General features: G+C 39.9%; 1 protein-coding gene across 1 annotated transcript in view; it reads right to left on the bottom strand.

The window, feature by feature from the left end:
- LOC126266976 (uncharacterized) overlaps positions 1 to 23,678 on the bottom strand; it is a 182,735-nt gene that overhangs the window by 117,999 nt on the left and 41,058 nt on the right. The gene's annotated exons all lie outside the window — the stretch shown is intronic.

Consider the following 23,678-nt stretch of genomic DNA (forward strand, 5'->3'; position numbering starts at 1 on the left):
AATATTGTGACAATAATGGCGCGTGAAAAACGTAATACTAGGCTAGGCTGAGAAATGACGGTGAAGACGAAAGCAGTGTGTTAGCGCGAACATGTAATGAATTAACTAATGTTCAAAGTAGTAATTTGGTAATTGTGCGTAGGGAAATGTAGCGGGCTGCAAATAATGGCGTAGGCAGTGAAACAATTAGTGAACAGGGAAGCATTATCGATCGATCTGTCGGCAACAGCTCGCCTCAGGATTCCGAAATGACAGGACACAATCTTGCAAATACTGTAGATTCAGATTTTGCGTCCTCGCCGTTTTCTCAAATAAATCAAAACACACTTTCTGCTTTTCAAAATGCGAATATTGTCGGTTCAAATGCACTGCCGAATAGCACTGAGGAACATGTTTCAGACACCAGTTCACTGTTATTACAGTTAATGCAACAAATGGGACAAAGGCTACAAAAGTTAGACACAACGCTTGAACAAAATCAGAAACAAATGGGACAAAATCTTCAAAAGTTAGACACAAAGGAACAAAATTAGAGATAAACACAGCAACAGTTAGACACAATGGAACAAAATCTTCGGAAGTTAGACACCACACTTGAACAAACACGTGAAGATTTAACTACTGAGTTACATAACATTGAATCTAAATGTAAAAAAATCTGTAATGACGAAAAAACACAAATTTGTGAGCATTTTCAACCTATTTTTTCGCGGCATGAAAATGCATTACAGAATCACGAAGCAGCCATAAAAGAACTGCAAACTATTGTTCGTGAAAATCACGACACCTTGCAAGCTAAAATGGACTCAGTTGCATCCACCGATTCGGTTACGCAACTTGCAAGAACTCAGGAAAACTTAAAGGACACAGTAGATTCGATTTCAACACAAATGGATACTCTGAAACTTTGTTCAGAAAAACACACTGAGGAAATGTGCTCACTATCGGAGAAAGTAGCCGAACTTTCGGATCAGTTCACTAATTTATCTGCAAAGGTAGATGTTGATTTGAATGACACAAGACCTGTAGCCATCACTGACACCGAAGAGTATGAACAAATTAAGAAATTCAAACAAAATCTGAATCAAATTAATACGCACACCAAAGAGAAATCCGGGAAGTTCAAGATCAGTTGACGCAGGTAATACAAAAATTACATATTTCAGAGGACACTCGCGCTCCAACACGGGAAGAGGAACTTAGAAATACGGAAAAGCCACAAAATAATAACACAGGGCATTTCGGAAATCATGAAAGAAATTGGCAAGGTGCGCCGAATTTTGAGATGGAACCGCTGACACGACGTAACAATGACCGATGTGCTACTCGCCGACACGATGATTCTGACTATAAGCTGTTCATTACTGCACGTAAATTCAAAACATTTAAGAATTTTGGCAACGACATTCATCCACAAGCGTGGCTCCATCAATTCTCTCATTGTTTTCCTCCCAACTGGTCATTAGAGCACAGATTAGAATTTATGTGTGGCTACTTGGAGAGTGAACCAGCTGTTAGAATGCGATCGGTCATTCACGGTTGTCACAGTGAAGGAGAATTTTATCATGCCTTCCTCTCAGCATATTGGTCTCAAGCTACACAAGAGCGAGTAAAACATAGCATCATGATGATGAAACACTTTGAACAATCTGAATTTTCCAGTCTTGTCAAATATTTTGAAGACATGTTGCATAAGAATCAATATCTCTCAAACCCATACAGCCCTTCAGAACTCATCCGCATTTGCTAAATGAAATTGCCGGAACATTTAAGGAATATTATTTTGGCAGGACGTTGCAAAGACGACATTGAAGCTTTTCAGGGATGTTAAAAGAACTGGAAATTGACACTGACAATCGCGGAACGCGAAAACAGGAGCACATCAATTACAGGTCACACCTGTCACAATTCCGCGATGACAGAAGTAATACACGACAAGGCTATTCTCACAACACAAATCGTAACCAAAACAGACACCACCCGTATGACAACCACTGGCAGAGTAATAGTTACAGAGAAAGATCGCATTTCAGTAGTAATGAATATTACACAGACAATCATAGAAACAGACAATATGGCAACCAGAACTATTATTATAACGGGAGACAGAATAATTTAAGACGCAACGGTCCAGCGCGCGGTTACGATTCAGGGAGAAATTCTCCACCACGTGACCGACAAGAAAGAAACTATGGCATCTACAGACATGACGACAGACGATATGATCGTAACGACAGACCTGAACTGCAGCAGAACTGGCGGTATTCAAACAGAGCAGGGCTCTCTCGACAAGGTGAATTTGTAGAAGTTAGGTCTCCAAATCCCAATAACGACGCGCGCCAACAAAGACACAATAGGCAATGACTCATACCGCAGGAAGCCACAAAACGTACTTATGAAACTGACGACGCAGCTGCCGTAGCTAGTAATTACGTAAAAATGGAAGACATTAGGAATATCTTACTCCAGGAACACGACGTAAAACATAACAGCATTGCATATCCTGTGATTCACATTACTGTAAATGACGTAAAATTTACGGCAGTACTTGATTCAGGCAGTCCCATTTCAGTAATTAGTGAAACAGCTTTTAGCAAATGCAACAAATCGAACGATTGCCCCACACTTCCGTTACGCAAGATTAAATTACAAGGTGCAGTCATTGGAAAAAGTGTAGATGTACGCCAACAAAACAACTTAGAATTCTTTTGTCAAAGCCACAGCTTCGCTATGAACTTTCTTATTGTTCCATTATTGTCGACGGAAATAATACTGGGAGTAGACTTTTTGAACGAATACAAAGCAATCTTAAACTTTCACGATGCTGAAATAAGTTTAGAGAAAGAAGGTAAGTCAATAGCTTTGAAATTTGAAGATTGGCTCTCAAACCATGACGAGGAAATTAATCGGCTTTACCTTGTGTTAGACAACAGTTCGCAATTTTCTACGGAACTAGACACTAACAATCACTCTACAAGTACTGACAGGGATGATATCGACGGCACATTTGAAACTAATGATTTAATTCAGAATAAAATTCAAACAGTTGAGAATTGTAATGACACTGATAGGTAGGACCTTTTTGAGATTTTACAAGCACATTCCACAGTTTTTACTCACAAAACAGGAACAATCAAGGGATTTCAATACCAATTTCGTGTTCGTGAGCATACTAAATTTTGTGTTAGACCATATGTAATTCCAGCATATTATCGGGACCGTGTCAGAACAGAAATACAATCTATGCTTGACGAGGGCATTATTGAGCCTTCAGTAAGCTCATACAACAATCCATTACATGTTGTTGAGAAGAAAAATGGATCGATCAGGCTTGTCTTAGATTCGAGACAAATCAATACTATCATTATTGCTGAAATAGACAGGCCGTAAACGTTGGAAGAACTTCTTCAAAATTTTAATGGTTGTAAAAGTGTTGTCTTCCATTGATCTCAGATCCAGCTTTTATCACATCGAACTTCATCCAGAATGTAGAAAATACACAGCTTTCCTTCGTTTCGGCGTTTGTTATCAGTTTCGGAAACTTCCTTTTGGTTTGAACATGTCTTCGGCAGCATTCATTCGCGGGCTAAATTCCATATTACCTGAGTTCTTAAAACGTCACATCACCTTATATGTGGACGATATTCTGATAGCAGAAGCCTCATGGGAACAACATAATCGCATCGTCAACAGCGTGTTACATATTTTTGCAGAATCTGGAATTACAGTTAACTTGGAAAAGTCTGAATTCGGTAGGACAAAGGTGAAGTTTTTGGGACATATTATTTCTTCTGAAGGCATTCAGCCGGATCCTGAAAAGTTAGAAGCAATCAGAGCCATTCCAGTTCCATCCACAAAAAAACAAGTCCGCAGTTTTCTAGGTCTCGTAAATTTTTACCGTCGTGTTCTGAATATGCAAATTGGACGAACAAGCACAGTTGGAATTCAATTCTTTGAAACAATCGCTACTTAACGCTCCAATACTAGCTCATCCAGATCTGTCACAAGATTTCTGCCTTAGTACGGATTAGTCTAAAGTCGGTCTTGGTGCCCATTTATTTCAAGAAGCCATAGAAAATGACACTACCGTTCAGAAAACCATTGCTTTTGCTAGCTGAGTGCTAACAAAATCTGAAAAAAAATTATTCCGTTACTGAATTAGAAGCTTTAGCTATCGTTTGGGCATTTAACAAATTCCGTTTCTTTTTTATGGTAAGCACGTAAAAGTATACAGTGATCATCGTGCATTACAATTTCTTATGTCTTCAAAATTAAATCATGACAGATTAAAACGTTGGGCATTGTTTCTGCAAGAATTCCACTTCACAATAGTCTACATTCCCGGCAAGGAGAACATTGTTGCGGACGCACTGTCACGCGCACCGGCTGGGCTTGGGAAAAGTAACACAGAAAGCAACCTCGAGAAAAATTTCAGTATTCTTTACATTCAGAAAGTCGCCTTTGAAAACTTCATCACCACATCTTTAAAGGACATGGCTCATGAACAAGATAAAGATCCGATTTGGAAAGACATCAAAAGTAAATGGAATGAAAAGACACACACACAGATTCGGCATTATTATCTGGTTAGAAACAACATTATGTTCAAACTATGCACTGTTGATGACAAGCTATGGGTACTTTGCATTCCAGATGATTTCGTGAATAAGCTCATTTGGTACATTCATTTCAGCTATGCACATTTTGGTCCACGAAAATGTTATCATATTCTTCGAACGACTTGTTATTTTAACAATATGGAAAAGAGAATTCGAAGCGTCTTGTCTATTTGTAAACGTTGTCAAAAGGCGAAACCATCTACTGTCTCGCATCGTGCTCCATTGTTTCCTATCATTACTTCTAAATTAAAAGAATTTGCTGCTGTTGATCTCTTGGGACCACTTGTCAGAACATCTAATGGATTTTCGTACGTTCTAGTCGCTGCTGAACTAACTTCAAAATTTGTTTCTTTCACTCCGTTACGTAAAGCCACTGGACGGTCTGTATCCAACGCATTTGTTAAAAATTTCTTACGTGAAGTTGGACACGTTAGTGAAGTCATTTCAGATAACGGACCGCAATTCAGATCTGCTGTTTGGTCACGCATGCTTCGTAAACCATAAAAGCAAATCTGTTTTTATTTCATTGTACTCACCACATTGTAACCCGTCTGAACGGATTATGAAAGAAATCAATAAGCTTTGCAGACTTTATTGTCACAGAAAGCATCAGCATTGGGACAGATATTTACACTTATTTCAAAACGTGCTGAATGAAATGCCTCATGACTCCATTGCTTTACCACCTGTTCTTGTACTGAAGAATAAAGAACCACCGAACAGAATCGAGAGCTTTTACCTTTTCCAAATACACGTAAACTTCGACACAAAGACATAAGTGATTTGGCTATTAAAAATATAAATTCTGCTGCAGACAAAAGGAGAAAATTACACGGTAAAGCAAATGCAAATAAATTATATATTGGTCAGAAAGTTCTCATTAAAGCTCATTCATTGTCACATAAGAAGAAACACTTGAGTCACAAGTTCTTTCTAGTTTACAATGGACCTTACAGAATCCGACGTATACCACATGATAATTGCGTTGAAGTTGAAGCTCTGCGTACTAGGAAGAGTAAAGGTTTACACCACATTTCACATGTAAAACCGTTTATTGAAAGTTAATCTGCTTTTTAACTTTGTCTTTGCCGTAAAACATTTCACTTCACATTTCTAGTATTCGTTGTCACACAGAGAAACTGTTAGCATGCAACAATGTTTTGAAGTTAACTATCCAGTCTAGAACCTAGGGAACATTTTTAAACAGAAATTACGAATGCATTGTTTTAGTGAACAGATGACACAGTGTTGTTATTTTTACATTCTTGCTTGTTAATTGCACGATTACATAACGACTATAAGGCTTACATACTTAGAACATATACTGTTAATGAGATTTTAATGCAACATTTTGGTTTAGTTGAAAAGACATTCTTTATTTGAAGTACTTTCTGTGAGATTAAAGATGACTTAGCATTTGGTTTCTTTGATAGCTACACGATTATATCACGACGCTGCTAATGTGTGACACAATTTACATTGTGCTTTTGCGGTGTATCTATTTTATATCTGCACAGTTTTTCTGAATTCTTCTGGAAAGGAAAACATGTTTTAGTAGTAACTTTGTGGTATAGCTACAATGAGACAGCCTCTTCTGTAGCACAACGATACGTTACAGTACAGTACTTACTTAATCACGGCAATAAGCGTAGTAACTACGATATCTATACGCAAAGCATTTCACTTTTGTTTATCATGAGGTAAGTACATTGACTTCTGCAGAACTTAGCTTTCGGAGGACGATAACTACGACACTTCCACAGAGATTATCTTACAACAAGATGCACAGTTTAACGCTACAGTACACGTATTTGAGTGATTAATTTTGTACTTAAAACATTTATTTTTAAAGGTATTTGAAGTACAATGATACAAAGGCTTTCCGTGATACATTTCATTCGATTGCTGTAATCTGTAACACCTGAGGATATAATTACATTAATCCTCAGGGGGGTACACGCTTACTTTGTGTACCATGTGTGGCAAGCACAAGGAGCCCTAGCTAATATGGTATTTGCTTTTACAACTTTACACATTGGTACCACATTTCTCTATCACTGAATTACACAGCTATGTGATCATTTAACTGAGAGAGACAAATATTTATTTTACTACATCAGTGACAGATGTTTACGTAATTACACAGTTGGATAACTTCAGACTTATGTAATTGTATTTTGTCTGTACTTTTTGAAATGTTCATTTTTTTTCGGAACCATTGTGATACAATGAGAGCTTTGGATGATGTATTTGGTATGAGATCATGATTTTTAAAGTACGTTTGAGGTAGATGACACTTTTGACATGAGCAGAGAATTTTTTTTAGGTTTTGAAATTATTGGAGGAAGCAACGACGATTTTGAGATTAGGCTGAGGTTTTATGATGTTATGATGACGATGTGTATTACGCTGTTGCGGTATGTTTATGATCAATAAGCTGATTCTATATGAGTTATTTGATTATGCTATGCATCTGTTATGTTGAAATATTGAAGACGTGTCAACGAATAAGGTAAGGAATAATAGGTAGTGGTTAGGGACTCTGGTTTGTGAAAAAGGTTGTTGGAAACCAAGAATCTTACTTTAAGAGTTATGAAATGTGTGTAAATGCGTGAATGTATTACAATGCCAACTAAAATTTTTTGGACACTGTTTTATTAATAGGAGTTTATTTTCTACACATTTGTAACGCAAATTCTCAACCTGTGAAAATATTTTTATATGAGACTGCCACTGTAGCGGAAACTGGTGTCATAAATATTTCGGTAAGAAAATTAAGTGACCACGTGCACGTAATGCGTCGTGGGCACCCAGCTGCGTGACAGCCACCTGGAAACAAGCCATTAGTGTGTGCCTTTCAGAGGCACAAGGAAAAAAAGGAGGCCATTAACCACGCTATTGACATTCCTTTGTAGAAAGCATCGCAAAAACGACACGCTCATTACTTGGAAGAGATACTTATTTACATCTGCACACCTGATAATGACAAGCGTCTTTCTGCGAGAGTTGAGAGAATTTGTACTAACTTATGAAATGTCACATGACTATTGAATGATATTTTTATGCTTTGCCTTTCATAGTTGCTTATTTCATTTGATATCTGGTTTCCAGCTGTGTTGCAGCATTGGTTTTATGAAATAAAATTAAATGCATTTGCTGATGTGAACACTTTCTGTCAATAGATCCACGTTCTTCGAAAAAGGAGCACTTCGAAAGGAAATAACAATATGAAGGGATTAATAACTGTCACTGCACACTTAATTTTCTTTTCAACTACTTGGTAATTTTTTATAGAATTAGCTTTTGTGGTGCACCACTTTAATTATATAGACATTAAGATGTAAATAGACATCTCCCTTATCTGCATTGTTGTCTTTAGTGTACTATTTTTTTCTGCTTGAGCTTTGTCATGTTTAGATATAAGTTATTGCATTTGCTGCTGCTGTTTGCCAGGCATAGTGTTACTTAATTTCACTTTGTATTACTCTGTTAAGCCAGTTTTACTACTGATTTATTTTTCTTGTTGCTGCTCATTGCTTCATATTAGTTGTAATGTTGCATTTGCTATGTCCTATATTGCTGCATTTTTTCTGCCAATTTGCATTTTTTTCATTGCTGTTTGTGTTAATTGTTTTGTGCTGCTGCATTGCGTCGTCCCTTAGTTTAGCATCTGATCTCAGTAGGTTTAAGTTAGCTTAGGAGGGGGTAGACTATATAAGAAACTAACTATGATGAATTGGAAGAAAAGCATTGAGAAGGTGTAAGAAAATGGTTTGGCCAAAAAAGTAGTGTACAGTGGAGAAAAACTATTTTTGAAAGACGATGTGAACAGAATACAGAAAGCATGCTTGGATAGGATTTTTTTTTGGCTGGAGCAAATGTTGAAATAAGAGGGACAATCTATGGAATGAAGTTTTGGGTTGGACTGCAGTACCAAATGTTACCCTGAAAACAAACCCTGTCCTTTCCTTTAGTGTTATCCCACTATGTGTTTGTGTACACTTGTGTATTTATTTTCTTCCTTCTCTGTGTACTGTTTCATAGAATTTTTTCTCTTCTAATACTAAGCTACATTCACTATGTTGAGGAATACTGTTATCCTCAAATATAATTTGCATTAATAACATGTTATTTACTTTGTAAAGATGTTTACACATTATTTATTCTGTTTTGTTCTAATGCTCATGTGTGAAGTTGATGTTTCAAAAATTATTCTGATCTTTTATGTATTTACTTATGTCATAATTCCTGTAACACTGATGTATATGTTTATTTCTATTCTTTTGTAAAGTCTGTGTTATTACAAATGTTATCTGTACTGTTATGTTCTTTAATGATGTATTTTGTACCTTTGTTATTGTATTATGTTATAAAATTTTAATTGACATCAGTTCATCAAATTAAGTAACTTGTGAATTACATTTCACTGCACACGTTTCTGTTGGTCATAGTATATGGACAATATGTCAGAAGTAGGGACTGATAGTGTTTGCACGTGTGTTAATAATTCAGCAAGGGACTGGATAACAGCATTGCTGGTTCTAAGGACATTTCAAACAAATTCTTTGTGAGTGAACAAGTGGTGGTTTATGGACTTGCTATATTGTCCACAAGACTCTTCGATGGTGATTGTGCACCTGCACAGTCGCAACAGTTGGCTGCTAGCCATCTCTACAAGGACTACACCTTTGATGACTCACCAATACCATTATTTCTACAAGGACTGCAGTGGGTCTGCACCTCTGGTGGCCCACCAATTCCATAATCTATACTAGGACTACAGTGGGTCTGCTCTGTTGTGGCCCATTACCTGTCAGGATGTCAAGAGTCAGCACTGTCTTTCCGTTGGAAGGACAACACTACTTCTTCAAGACTGCATGGAAATCCACTACTTCCGTGTGCATTTTCTTTCACTGCTCAGACATTAAGCAAAAACACTGCTATTTTACTGTGATGAACGATCAGGACTGTCTTTATGGACTGAGAGAAAATTTTAGCTTTTGACCAACATTGTATCGATAAGTGTGTGCATTTCATTTCTTTGTTATTCTAATTATGAAAAAAATTACAAATCTGTATTGGCAAGTGCCCAAAACAATTTTTAAAATTTTTTGTGGAGAGCATGGGGGCTATGTAAGTAGGCTGTTTAGGTTTTTTTTATTGGTAACGCCACATAGAGCTCTGTATGAAAAATCACTGGCAGTGCTGTGTGCAATCAGTGGCTGGTTGGCATTTTTGTAATACTCGCCATTGTAGTGTTGGGCAGCTGGACGTTAACAGCGCGTAGCGTTACGCAGTTGGAGGTGAGCCACCAGCAGTGGTGGATGTGGGGAGAGAGATGGCGGAGTTTTGAAATTTGTAAGACTAGATGTCATGAACTGCTATATACATTATGACTTTTGAACACTGTTGAGGTAAACACATTGTTTGCTCTCTATCAAAATCTTTCATTCGCTAACTATGCCTATCAGTAGTTAGTGCCTTCCATAGTTTGAATCTTTTATTTAGCTGGCAGTAGTGGCGCTCGCTGTATTGCAGTAGTTCGAGTAACGAAGATTTTTGGTGAGGTAAGTGATTTGTGAAAGGTATAGGTTAATGTTAGTCAGGGCCATTCTTTCGTAGGGATTTTTGAAAGTCAGATTGCGTTGCGCTAAAAACAATACGTGTCAGTTTCAGCACAGTCTTGTACAAATTTTTCTAAGGGGACGTTTCATACGGTGAGTGACGTAACAAAACTTTTCTGTCCACAGCCAGTAAACAATCTTACTTAAATTGATCCTCGAGAATTAGTATAATATGTTGTTTGTGTTTGCTATTTGATTATTATCTGGCTACTGTGACATGTGTGGTGTGAAGTACTTCAAAGTGTGCGTCATGGTACCAACAACTATTCTTATGTAAGATTGCTTATGAGTATGAAATTCAGTTTTAGTTTAATTATTCTAGTTCCGGTGAGGAACTGGGGACCATAGGTTATTTTCATTAATGAAATACTGTGAAAAACTTATTTACAAATTTTCCACGAACTACTGTCAATTAAAAATTAGCTTACATAATGTTGTTGTGGTCTTCAGTCCTGAGACTGGTTTGATGCAGCTTTATATGCTACTCTACCTTGTGCAAGCTTCTTCATCTCCCAGTACCTACTGCAACTTACATCTTTCTGAATCTGCTTAGTGTATTCATCTCTTCGTCTCCCTCTACGATTTTTACCCTTCATGCTGCCCTCCAATACTAGATTGGTGATCCCTTGATGCCTCAGAATATGTCCTACCAACTGATCCCTTCTTCTGGTCAAGTTGTGCCACAAACTTCTCTTCTCCCCAATCCTATTCAATACTTCCTTATTAATTATGTGATCTACCCATCTAATCTTCAGCATTCTTCTGTAACACCACATTTCGAAAGCTTCTATTCTCTTCTTGTCCAAACTATTTATCGTCCATGTTTCACTTTCATATATGGCTACACTCCATACAAATACTTTCAGGAAAGACTTCCTGACACTTAAATCTATACTCGATGTTAACAAATTTCTCTTCCTCAGAAACGCTTTCCTTGCCATTGTCAGTCTACATTTTATATCCTCTCTACTTCGACCATCATCAGTTATTTTGCTCCCCAAATAGCAAAACTCCTTTACTACTTTAGGTGTCTCATTTCCTAATTTAATTCCCTCAGCATCACCCGACTTAATTCGACTACATTCCATTATCCTCGTTTTGCTTTTGCTGATGTTCATCTTATATCCTCCTTTTAAGACACTATCCATTCCGTTAAACTGCTCTTCCAAGTCCTTTGCTGTCTCTGACAGAATTACAATGTCATCGGCGAACCTCAAAGTTTTTATTTCTTCTCCATGGATTTTAATACCTACTCCGAATTTTTCTTTTGTTTCCTTCACTGCTTGCTCAATATACAGATTGAATAACATTGGGGAGAGGCTACAACCCTGTCTCACTCCCTTCCCAACCACTGCTTCCCTCTAATGCCCCTCAACTCTTATAACTTCCATCTGGTTTTCTGTACAAATTGTAAATTGCCTTTCGCTTCCTGTATTTTACCCCTACCACCTTTAGAATGTGAAAGAGGGTATTCCAGTCAACATTGCCAAAAGCTTTCTCTAAGTCTACAAATGCTGGAAACGTAGGTTTTTCCTTTCCATAATATATCTTCCAAGATAAGTCCTAGGGTAAATATTGCGTCACGTGTTCCGATATTTCTACGGAATCCAAACTGATCTTCCCCGAGGTCGGCTTCTACTATTTTTTTCATTCGTCTGTAAAGAATTCGCGTTAGTATTTACGTAATAAAAATATATAAAGTTAACCGAACTTTGTTTCTAATCGTTATTGGTAAAGTACTGAGCAGTGACAATTCGGTTATAGCTTCATCTACTTCTCTCGGTTTTGCAAATTTTCTTTGGTGTAGATGCCTTTTCCTCACAGATTAGAGACTTTAGGTACTCGTTCATATAGAAAAGCTGTAAAGTCAGTACCGCCATTAGGCTGTTGTTTATTTGCAGTGTTACATTTACACTTACACAATCATGATTTCGGCTTCAAATACGGCTTTAAAATACGACAGTATGTCATCTTAGGCACTGTATAATACTTAAAACACTTCATAATGGCACTTTGAAGCCGAAATCATGATTGTGTAAGTGTAAACGTAACACTGCAAATAAACAACAGTCTAATGGCGGTACTGACTTTAAAGAAATATATTATGACTGTGGCCTCGCATTATGAAAAAAAATTATTATATTGAACTATCTAATTAGCTGGAGAGGTAAGAAGGTTATCAATTCCACGAATGCAGCAAATCCAATGTACGGTACGAGGCGTTTACTATTCAGGTTCAGACTTGCAGCCTACTGGCCTCATCCAAGCCAGCAAGTTTTCTATCGCCGAACACTGCATTTCTACTGGTAGCTCGATGAAGTACAATCAAACAAGAATGGTAGCGTGTATGTGAAATATGTGAAGTCCAGCATCAATGAGTCAATGGAAATACGACTTTCAGTCCCTTACCAGTTGGAATGGTGGTTTCCAGATAGATTCTGCATGGAATCCTGTTATACGAAACCTTGGTGCTCTGCGTAGCCGGTTCGTCTGCGATTTTACCTCCTGAGGGCGATCGATCTGATACCTATGAGACGATTTTCCACCACGGAGGACGCTCGCAGCAACACTCTGACTGACTTGCAGCACAAGTTCGTGCGCTCATGCAGCGCACGTGCAGAGACAATAGAGCACCGATGCACGTGGCGGTGGAGGCCCAACTACGGGAGCTCGCTATATTTTCGCCACTATTACCCGGACAGAGCCAGAAATATTGTAGCAGGAAGATATTCGGCATCCTGCCCGAAATTTCATGAAACAGAACACTATTACACTGACAATAGCCAGTGCACAAATTGGAAATATTACAATTTTTATTTTAAAAACTCGTAGTCTTTTCAAGTGTCGTACAAAAACTGTATATTTGATTTAAATACTAAAGACTCCTTACTTGCTGCCGATAGATGATACGATGTTGCGCTAAGACGGTCAAATAAATGCTGTAGTTTTAAAACATTCCAGACTGGAATGAGAGCTACTATCTGAAATAAGTCAACTCGCCCGCTGCGTGAGAGGTTCGCTCAGTGATACGGTTTTTGTCAGCAAGGAACCTGTCTGCTGCAGAAATTCATCGACAGATTTGCGAAGTGTACGGTGATACTGTTATGAGTGAAAGAAAAGTGCGTAAGTGGGTACGAGAATTCAAAGATGGCTGTGACAACGTCCATGATGAGGACATCTCCGGTCGCCCTTTTTTGATTACAGACGGCTTGGTGGCTTCAGTTGAAGCGAGGATTCGTGAGAGCAGGCGCTTCACAATAACAGGTCTCTCAAACCAATTTCCTGACGTGTCGAGATCAGCGCATTACAACATTGTTTCTGAACACCTAAAGTTTGGGAGACTGTGCTACCGTTGGGTCCCGAAACTCCTAACAGAGGACCACAAAAACCAAACATTTGAGCGTGCGATGAAGTTCTTGACTCGTTATCACGAAGGTGACGACTTCTTGAGTCAGATCATAACTGGAGACGAAACATGGGTTTCGCATATCACGCCCGAATCGAAGCAACACAGCATGGAATGGAGACACACATTCGCATGTAAAGGTGAAGGCTAAACAGACTCTGTCCCAGTGCAAAATATTCGCGTTGGTGTTTTGGGATAGGCATGGTGTTTTTAGACCACCCACCCTGCAGTCCTGACCTTGCGTCGAGCGATTACCATCTGTTCTTCCACCTCAAACAACACCTCACTGGCAAACGTTACAATGATGACGACGACGTGAGAACAGCAGTAAACTCTTTCTGAAAATAAATTTACTTGAAATAACTTTTCGTTGCACACTTCCATTCAAACGGGCCTTACTTAAAAAACACGCCTCGTACACACAGTTTGTTTTACTCGTCGTAGTGTGAAGAATTTGTCCCCAAAATTTGTACAAAATATATGTTTCCAGATTTTTTCAACGTTATCAAATATTGTAACACTCATAACGAAAATATATGATTCTGGATTATTTTTGACGTTACCAATCTGTTGTAATACTCACAACAGTCTGCTATGACAGAATGGAATTTACGACACGTTAATCATTAAGTGCCTTTTCTCATGTTGAAATACGACTCCCGTGTCCTTGGTAATCAGTACTCCACGCAGTCTGATGTTTATGGTTAGCTGTTCATCTTTTATTTTTCTTAGTTTGCTGCAGCGGGTGAACAGGGGTTAATTGATGGCTGTCTGTAGCTCAACATAACAATGAAAATTAAGCGAGACAGCAATACGACTGTAGCCTCATTAGTTCCACAGTGACAGAGCTGTGAGTTATTTATTTGGAGTCTGTGATGGGGAAACCAACGTCTCTTCATGAGTGCACTAATACTTTCGAGGAAGGAAACTCACAACTCGCCTACTTCCCTTAAACAACTCCACAGTTAACGTAATGCTTAAGCAATTCCGTAAGGATTTCACGATAATAACTGAAATCTCTCACAATGACACGTTTCAGCAGTGGTTTCAACAAAAGAAACTTTATTGTAGGGCAGGATGACACGCATCCATGACTCTTAAATTACTTGCCAACAATTTGGCCTAGATGTAGGATATACACACGGAAAATAGGAGAACCGGACATAACGAATACATGCGAGGAGAAACGGGACAGAACAATTAGTCACCCGTAAAGCTGCAGGAATTTAACCGTAATCACACTTCGACTTCAGCTAACGTTTCACTTGTAAACCGTTCCGTATTCTTCGGAACAACCCGTAAAATCCTTACGACTCGCGCCGAAAACAACCGAACGGTTTAAACCGATATATCAGCATTTAATTATATTTATGTCTAATTTCCCGTAGTTTTGTGGACCAAGTAATTCGCCGTGTCAACAAGGATATTCAGTATTAGTCAAGCCTTCAACCCCCTCCCCCCTCCTCATCATCGGATACATCACTTATATCGCGAAGAGAGGAGAGGGGTTCAGTTCGACGAGGAAGACCGTTCACAAGTTTCTTCGGGGTACATAGTTTTCAGATGTTAGATTGATTAAGCTTATCCATTTCGGATGTTTAAGAACCCGTAACTCTTAATTCGATATACACTGAAGCGCCAAAGAAAATGGTATAGGCATGCGTATTCAAATACAGAGATATGTAAACAGGCAGAATACGGCGTTGCGGTCGGCAAAGCTCACTTAAGACAAATGTCTGGCGCACTTTTAGATCGGCTACTGCTACCATAATGGCACGTTATCAAGATCTGGCCGCCACGGTGTCAGAGCGGCTCTAGACGCTTCAGTCTGGAACTGCGCGACTGCTACGGTCGCAGGTTCTAATCCTGCCTCGGGCATAGATGTGTGTGATGTCCTTAGGTTAGTTAGGTTTAAGTAGTTCTAAGTTCTAGGGGACTGATGACCTCAGATGTCAAAGTCCCATAGTGCTCAGAGACATTTGACCCACCAAGATTTGAGTTTGAACGTGGTGTTGTAGTCGGCGCACGAGCAATGGGATACAGCATCTCCGAGGCAGCGATGAAGTGGGGATTTTCCCGTAAGACCACTTCAGGAGTGTACCGTGAATATCAGGATTCCGATAAAACATCAAATCTCCGACATCGCTACGGCTGGAAAAAGATCCTGCAAGAACGGGACCAACGACGACTGAAGTGAATCGTTCAGCGTGACGGACGTGCAGCCATTCCGCAAATTGCTGCAGATTTCAGTACTGCGCCATCAACAAGCGTCAGCGTGAGAACCATACAACGAAACATCATCGATATGTGCTTTCGGAGCCGAAGGCCCACTCGTGTACCCTTGATGACTGCACGACACAAAGCTTTACGCCTGGTCAGGATCTGTCAACACTGACATTGGACTTTGGATGAATGGAAACATCTTGCCTGGTAGGGCGAGTACCGTTTCAAAGTGCATCGAACGGATGGACCTGTACGGGCGTGGAGACAACCTCATGAATCCATGTACCCTCCATGTTAGCAGGAGACTGCTCAAGCTGGTGAAGGCTCTGTAATGGTGTGGGGCGTGTGCAGTTGGAGTGATTTGGGACCTCTGATGCGTCTAGATTCGACTCTGACAGGTGACACGTACGTAAACATCTTGTCTGATCAGCTGCATCCGTTCATGTCCGTTGTGCATTCCGACGGACCTGGGAAATTCCAGCAGGACATTTCGACACCCCACACGTCCAGAATTACAACTGAGTGTCTCCAGGATCACTCTTCTGAGTTTAAACACTTCCGCTGGCCACCAAACTCCCCGGACATGAACATTATTGAGCATATTTGGGATGCCGTGCAACGTGCTGTTCAGAAGAGATCTCCACCAGCTCTTACTCTTGCGGATTTATGAACAGCTCTGCAGGATTCATGGTGTCAATTCGCTCCAGCACTACTTCAGACATCAGTCGAGTCCATGCCACGTCGTGTTGCGGCACTTCTGCGTGCTCGCGGAGGCCCTACACGATATTAGGCAGGTGTACCAGTTTCTTTGGCTCTTCAGTGTAAGTACAGAAAACTGCATCCAGTCATTTTTTGAAATAGTTATTTATACCATGAAATAGTTTGAGAACCTGTTAATGGAATAAATAACTATTTTTAAAAAAAATGACTAGTAGCAGTTTTCTGTATTTATATAACTGAGTGATGATTGCAAACTATAGAGTGCCATGCTGAGAGACTATTACTGAAAACGTCAGTAAATCATCATAGAATTGCAACAGAGTATAGCTACATTGTAGTCTACATAGCGTTGCCATTTAGTAGCACAATTGTGGCAAGGAAACCAAACATGAGCATAAACCGCACACAAATGTTTAAAAAAAGAATAAAAATATGCCATCAAAAGATATCCACAAGCCTGGTCATTTTTACGTTTTTGAAATGAACGTTTACTAGTCTACGTTGTGCATAAAGAGATATACTGTAGTAGGCTCACATGCAGGAGTAATTACGAAAAATAAATTGAAGTTATGTAAACAATAGCACTTGAGTGATCAATACAATTACCAGAAAAGGGTTAGTGGAAAGAGAAATGGGGTGTAAGGGAAAGGGGGAGCGGAAAAAGAAAAACAGTAAGAAAAGGAAGTGGATGAGATAGATGGAATCAAATGGTTCGGGAAGAACACAGGAAGGGAAGACGGGAGCGGGAAAAGGGCGGGGGCATAAGTGGCAAGGTGGAGTCTTGATTGAGGATTGTCGGAGTAAGCTCTAACGTTTATTTACGAAAGTGCGAACCAATGATGAGCACAAAATATAAGCTCTGCACTACAATAAATATTTTCCACGATTATACACAAAATTATTTTTGGAGAAACTGTGTACCATAAAATAAAATGACAAAACATAATGCCCGTCAAGCATAGGTTGCTCACAAGACACGTAGGACCAACGTTTCAGACCATATTGCGAATGGCCACAATGCCGTGTGAGTAAACACACAGGTCTTTTAGAGAAGGCGTGGTCTTATCAGAAAGTTATCAAGAGACACCAACAGCTATGTAACGAATGATTAAAGTAAATAAGAAAATTGTACATAAAGAGAGACACAGGGGAGAGAGAGAGAGCAGGAAAGCTATAGTGTAAAGACATCTCGGATAAATATCGTAGCCAATTCGGGTACGATAAGAATTTAAAATATACAGGTTGCAAATGAGCGTAAATTACAATGTGAATATATTGAATACATCAAAGTGAATTAAACAGCACGCTATAGCAACTACACAACCTAACATGGATAGGCCAATTCCAAGGTTAAAAACATCATGACGCTTCGAAAAACCGGTTTCAGATTATCTCAAATACTGGTCATTTATTTCGGAGACAAAGACTTCTCACCGAAATCTGATTCACCATGCAGCTTCGGCAGATAGTTACCATGTAGTAGAACAAATTAATATATCAAAGCCAACGAGGGACTTGGAGGAAGTGAGAAAGGGGAGAGTTAGGAAAAGGGGATGAGGGGAAGGCGCCTAGTGTAGTGGAGGTGGGGAGAGAGGATGTGGAGAAAGGATAGGGACGAGGTTAAAGGAAGGAAGTGGGGAAGGAAAAATAGAAGAGTGGGATAATTGCAGTTGCAATCAAGGAGAGGGTGGTAATAAGAAGGAAAAGTTTTGGAACGGAGGGGAAAGGGAAAATGGGGGCACAGGGATGATGAGGGAAGAGGGGAGGCGGAACACACAGACATTCTAAATAATTGCAGAAGTATCGTTTGCAACACATACCTGAGAGTAAAGAATTTGTTAAACTGAAAATCTACCACTTTATTTAGAATTATATTACGTTGTTTTATTTTATTCTTAAGACTCCAGTTCTTCCAAAATGTCCTTCTTCAACCCCTTCGTTGTATTTTGAAGAACTCCTAAGTACTATCTATATTACCCAGAGAATGGTGCTGCTTTCGAAGATGCTGACTGAAAGCTGTCTTATTGTTCAGATTATGATGCTCTTTATAATGGGTGGCCTGTATAGAAGGACTCGAAAGAACCACAGCTTAGCTTATATACCCCGAGGAACCAAGTTTTTTTGGCATCAGAATCCCTGCCCTGATCATCAAACCCGTGTCTTAATTTGAATTTAAGTTGGTTCCTTGTACAAAACGCAGCCTTATGTCTTTTTAGGAAAGCATTGACCAATGAAGCTGACATACTTCCCCTTTATTGCATTAACAGGTATTTTACAGCTCCGTTAGCACGTGGCATCCTTCCCCGCCTACGTTTATTGTAAAGCCAAGTAATCAGGGACTGTTTGTAGCTAGTGGCTAAAGCTACTTGCTTCAGAATAATAAACTCTAAAATAATGTCCTCCTCATCCAATGGTACTTTCAATAAGCAGTTACTCGCTGGCTGAAAGTAAGCAATTTTGTGCCTGAGTGTATGATTCTAATCATTGCAAATGGTCGCGTTTGACATCGAAGGCTTTCGCAAAATAGGAAAACCAAAGCTTCTGTCTCTGCTAATAACAAGCAAACCCAGGAAACTGGTCTTACTATCCTTTTATAGCTGGTTTTTGGATGCTGCTCGTTGAAAATACCCGTTAACCTGTCTTTGTTGCCTTTAACAATAATAAAAACGTCATCAATGAACTTTTTATAGAAGACTATGTCTCAGATATTCTAATTTCAAACCGAAGACTCTGTTCTCTAAATCATTCATATGAATATTTGCTTGCAATCCCGGGACAGAGTTACCTACAGCCAGGACATTTGGCTGCTGATATACATTACCGCCGTAGCTAAAGTAAGTGTAGGATAAGCTAAAATGCATCCTTTTCATGCCGGCATTACGAAAGATATTACTTCTGATAATGCTGTGGGTCTGACCAATCGGGATGTTGGAATGCAAATTTGTGACATCGAAAGAAGTTAAAACCACATTTTTCTAAAAATTGTGAAAAATAATCTTGAGAATTTCGTTTTCTCATTTGATTGCGGTGAATATTCGGAAGCGTGGTACCCACGTTGCACAATTCTTTATTGCAGTTAATTATTCATGTTACACGTTGTCCCACTGTCTTCTGATACAACTATGGTGTCTAATATTTCATACACCTGTAATCATCTATTGCTCAAAACCATATGGCGTAGTTTTTCAGTTTTTGGCTGTGATTTTAGACCGTCATTTACCTGAACCATACTAAAGGAAAGTATGGAGTATAACTTTATACACACTGCCGGAAAACTGCAACCTCCTCAACTGTTGTATTCAATGGCGCCAGGGTATAATAAGTGCCCAGTGAGGGATTGTAGTGATAGTGATTCATTTGTCAAGGTCATCGGCGATCAGATGACACTCTGAAGGTCTATCTGTGCACCTTCTGTTTGGATTTTGCAGGAAATGTCTATGCTGAGTTTAGAGGCGAACACTGTGTGCAACATACTTTATAGGGTGGATCCATGTCCCGCCAACGAGTACGTACTCCTGTTGAACAACTTAAGGAGTGTAGATGGGTTGCTGCACATGTCGGGCACATGTACAGGTGCTATGGCGCTTCTTTCAGCAGTGGCCTGTCGAACATAACCACACCTGTAGACCGGGTTCTGGATCTGCAGGTATAAGAGACGCACGTCAAGTTCGACACACTGTGAAAGCTGGTGTCCGACAGAACATTCGGCGAAGAAAGTTAACTCGTTGCACCTGATGTGTCACCGAGGACCACTGTGAACCCACTACCTACAACAGCATTAATACCGCGTGTGCCTCTGGCCAAGCTATCACGACACCACCAGGCACGGCTGCTCTGGCATCATGAAAGAGTCGACTGGAGAGTGCTGACAACAGTTTCTCAATTGAGAAGTTACGCAGCCACCAGGTTGCAAATAATTTATTAATACTCTGATCTAGTTTTGAACAACTCTAAGGATGTTTTCATCAGAATGAAAATTTGAAAGCCGTAACATTACGAGCTATACGCACCAAAGGCTGGAAAGCTTTTAATTTTTAACTTGAGCATGTCTTCTCTAAACTTTGGCTTCTCGCAATCTAATTTTACGGCTTTTAAATTTTCATTCTGATGAAGACAGCCTTAAAGGTGTCGAAGCACAGGTCAATGTTTTAAACTATTATTTGCAACCGCTTGGCTGTGTTACTTCGCTACTGAAACTTATATAAGTTTGCTGAAAGACAGCCATGTACAAAACTGTAAGAATAGGTTCTCTATTCATGTGAGTGAATGTCGCACACATATATTCCGCATAGGTCGGTCTCCAGGCATCCAGACTTCATGGTTTCGGGGGGGGGGGGGGGGGGTATTACAACTTGCGGTCACATTTAGTGGTCGTGCAAACTAAAGTAAACTGTGTCTGCTACACTGCACAGATTGTTACCTCCGTGCTGCTGACAATTCGTCGACACGAAGACGCAGTGGTTTTACAGCAGGACAATGTGCGTCCACATACGGCTGCTACGACGCAGCGTGATGGTCAGCAAGATCACCAGATCTCTCGCCTTCTGAATGCGCATGGGACGCGGAGAAGAACCCTTGTCGAAATGCAACAACAGGTGGAAGGTGCTTGGGAAAATTTATCGCAGAGTGTTGTTCGGTACCTTTATGATCGTTTGAATGCGAGATTACACGTCAGCGTTGCCGCCAGAGGGGTGCACTCTGTATTGATTCGACTTCTTGGGCACTCTTCACTGTGAAATGCGTGTTTCACGTTGTCTGAATCTATTACCATATAAAATAGCGAATTACCTGTAACATCACTTGTCAGTAAAATGTCCTTGTCCTTGGGGTGTTTAAAGAAGTGTCACATATTCATACAGAAAGTAGTATTGGCCAAAACTAGAAGAAAAATTCCAATGATGATAAATGCAGAGACCAATACCCATTGATACATAGACGTTGTAAATCCGCTATTCTTATTTACACATGAAGCGGGATTCTCAAGAGACGACACATTAAATTTCAACATAACGCAAGTGTGATCAGATGCGAAACGTCGAACAACCATGGAGACCTTATGGTAGGAGGGCGAATTGTCGGTGACATACTCGTAGTAGCACACTTTATCAAACAGAATATCGGGTGCTACCTATTAAATATTTCTGTGCGAAATTACCATTGGTATTGGAGGACCTTACACTTGCACAAAGACAACGACACTGGTTTATGCTCGACGGGGCTCCACTCTGTTTTCTTGGACCGTGTGACATTACTGTACCGCAGCATTTCATGGGCGGTAGACTGCTCGAGAAGATCCGGTAACACGGCCTACCCGTTCACTAGATCTGAATCCGTTAATTTTATGGCTATGGAGACATTTAAAGGGACTTGTGTATTCTCATCCAACAGACAACGTGCAGGTGTTACAGGAGCGTGTGACGAAGGTATGTGGCCCCTTCCGAATGAAGGCAGGTGTATTTGAAAGAGTGCGTGATTTTGCAAAGTAGGCTTGAAGCATGTGTCAGTATGCGCCGGCCGGTGTGGCCAAGCGGTTCTAGGCGCTTCAGTCTGGAACCGCGCGACCGCTACGTCGCAGGTTCGAATCCTGCCTCGTGCATGGATGTGTGTGATGTCCTTAGGTTAGTTAGGTGTAAGTAGTTCTAAGTTCTAGGGGACTGATGACCATAGAAGTTAAGTCCTAGTGCTCATTGACATTTGAACCATTTTTGTCAGTATGCGTAGTAATCGTAAGCGGCACTGCCTACAATGTCTGCTTCGATGTAACACACACACGGGAATGAAAAGACAGCTTTATCCACATCTCAAGAGGTATTGGTTTCAGGATATGACACTCTAGGAACTTTTCTTCTAGTTTTGACCAACACTGGCTCCTGTCGAAATATGTCACACTATCTTTTATACTGAGAACTCTACAGAGCGTAGTAGAGGCTACTTCATATATCAACTATTTTCTGTCCTACTCCACACTCGTAGCGAGAGATAGAAAACTTCTCTCTATGTACTCCTCTACACGCCTTAATCTCTCTCGTTTTACTCCCACGATCATTACGAGAAATATGCTATGGAGACAGCAAAATTGTTCGACAGTTTTTCTGGAGTTCCATTTCTCTAAATCAGCATGGTATCAAATTCGCTGCTGTCTCCTCCCGTGACTGCTAGATAAGGACTCCAAACGTTTCAGTCCTGCAGAATTGGTCGCACTTGCGTCTTGTCTGCGATTACTTGTGCAGACACCACTTTCCAAGGCACAACCAACAAATCTAAGATTTACTAAAAGTAGAGTACCCATTTGAAATGGGTATAAAAGATTTCATAAATTAATTATAAAGTTTTAGTTTGTTTCCAGATTGTTGCTACGACCTTGAATATTAATCCTGGAAAGTGGAGTAGTAAAGAAATTGATGCTGTACTTGAACTGTACTTAACAAAGAACAAAGTGTCCTGCAAGCCCTGCGCTCGTACAGAAGAAAATGTGATGTTCGTACGGCCCCATCAAAACGCATCATAAGAAGATGCGTGAATCAGTTCCATGACACTAGCAATGTTGCCGATAGACTCCAAATTCCTCATTCACTTCTTCAGTGGTAAACAGTATCCTAAAGTCACTTCCTCGTCAGTCTCAAGAATTCGCATACACAAACCTTTGTTACTTGGATTTTTAACACATAACGTATGCACATATCCCTATACAATTCAGATTTTCCATAAGAGATTGCCCACTGACTTGCCAGAAAGACTGCAGTTACTGGCATAACTACCCAGTTTCGCTAAGAAATTTCTGAAGAGCGATGAAACTCGTCTTGACCTCCGTCTTAGTGAATGCTTTAATAAACAGAATTGTCGCATTCGTGTCACTGAAGAGCCAGAAGTTATCCACGATAGTCTTCTCCTCTAGTAACGTGTCAAATGTGGTGTGGGAGCTCGCTCCTTTGATGCTTTCTTTCAAATGCAGAACGGATCGCTGTCACTGTGAACGGTGAATGTTATCACGACATGGTAAAAACTTTCATTAGACAATTATTGGCTATGGAAACCAACAAACTGTGATTTCAGCAGGATGGTGCAACCTGCCATGTCGCTCAGCAG

The sequence above is a fragment of the Schistocerca gregaria genome, chromosome 4, assembly GCF_023897955.1.
Source record: "Schistocerca gregaria isolate iqSchGreg1 chromosome 4, iqSchGreg1.2, whole genome shotgun sequence".
Classification (NCBI taxonomy): Eukaryota; Metazoa; Arthropoda; class Insecta; order Orthoptera; family Acrididae; genus Schistocerca; species Schistocerca gregaria.